The sequence below is a fragment of the Melopsittacus undulatus genome, chromosome 2 (assembly GCF_012275295.1).
Source record: "Melopsittacus undulatus isolate bMelUnd1 chromosome 2, bMelUnd1.mat.Z, whole genome shotgun sequence".
In the NCBI taxonomy this organism is placed as follows: domain Eukaryota; kingdom Metazoa; phylum Chordata; class Aves; order Psittaciformes; family Psittaculidae; genus Melopsittacus; species Melopsittacus undulatus.
Window position 1 is genome coordinate 93,607,690 of NC_047528.1, and position 1,251 is coordinate 93,608,940.

Sequence of the window (1,251 nt, forward strand, 5' to 3'; positions counted from 1 at the left end):
GACTGGTGAACTGAGCAGGAGTACTCGTAAGTAGTCCAGTAGTACTGATCTTTGAGCAAGTCATACTCCAGGTAACAAGTAAAACCCAAGGTTTGTGGGTTTAGGTCTGTCATTTCTTGCTGAGGAGCTTGGGCATGTTGTTGTTCTTTTTCTCTAAGTGAAAAACCGGTGTGGCTGATAACTAATCTCATTTACAGAACCTTCCACTGGCCACTTGAACAGCACAGGCTGTTTGACTCTGGAAAGACTCTTACAGCATGCTTTAATGCAAGTTCCTGCTTAAAACCCAAGTGTTCTTTAGAACAGCGCAGGAGCTTCTTTGAGGTTACCTCATTTTCTACCAGAAGTTTGCTTTCTAGCAAGTATTTCTCAGTAAGTCAGTCATTGCTTTTGACTGGAATGTTCATGCTCTCCATACAGCTGCTAGGAGGATAACAGAGACAGGTTTGAGCATTTGTCTTTTGTGGCAGCCTACGGTGAAAGCGGGTGTAGTACAAGAACTTTGCAGGTGTCTGAGGTCTGCTGTTATACACCCCAGGCAGTTCCAGCACAGGCCAAGGTGGCTAGGGACAGTTCACTCTTAAGTTGTGCCTTAGCCACCACCATTGGCACTTGTGAAGATAAATAACCCTTGAGTTGCTCCTAACAAAAGGTTTTTAGCTTTGGCCAATTTGTTTAACTGTGTAATTCTTTAGTAACAACTTTCTCTAACAGAAGTCTAGTGTAGGGGCTTGCTCAGGAAGTCATACGCTGCATTGCTAGTCACAGCAGGTATTTTTAACTGCTCCCTTATTTATGTATGTCCTCTGTAATGCAGCTACGTTGTTCCTTTTGTGAGCCTGTGGGTCTTCATTTATTTACAGCACAGTATAGGAAAAGACTGTGGATGAACTTAAAAGCAGGCATTGTGCAGCTTCTGGCTGACTGGAACTGTCTTACCAGCCTCGATGTATGACTAAGTCTTAAGTAAGTGTGCTGTCTGAGCATACTGCCTCAGCACAAGTGGTATCAGCTCTATGAGGAAATAACCTGGCACAGCTTTTGGAAAAATGGTACTGGTGTTTCATGCCAGACTTGTTTATTCCTGGAGGGGGCAGAACAGCACTATCCCAGGTAGCCTGCACCTCAGACGGTAGCTAAGGTCACATCAGACTGAGGTAACTTGAACAAGTCATTTGCAAATGAACAAGTTTGTTCTTTTAACATCTTGTATCAAAGCCAGGAAAAAAACCAGACAAATAAAGCCAATCC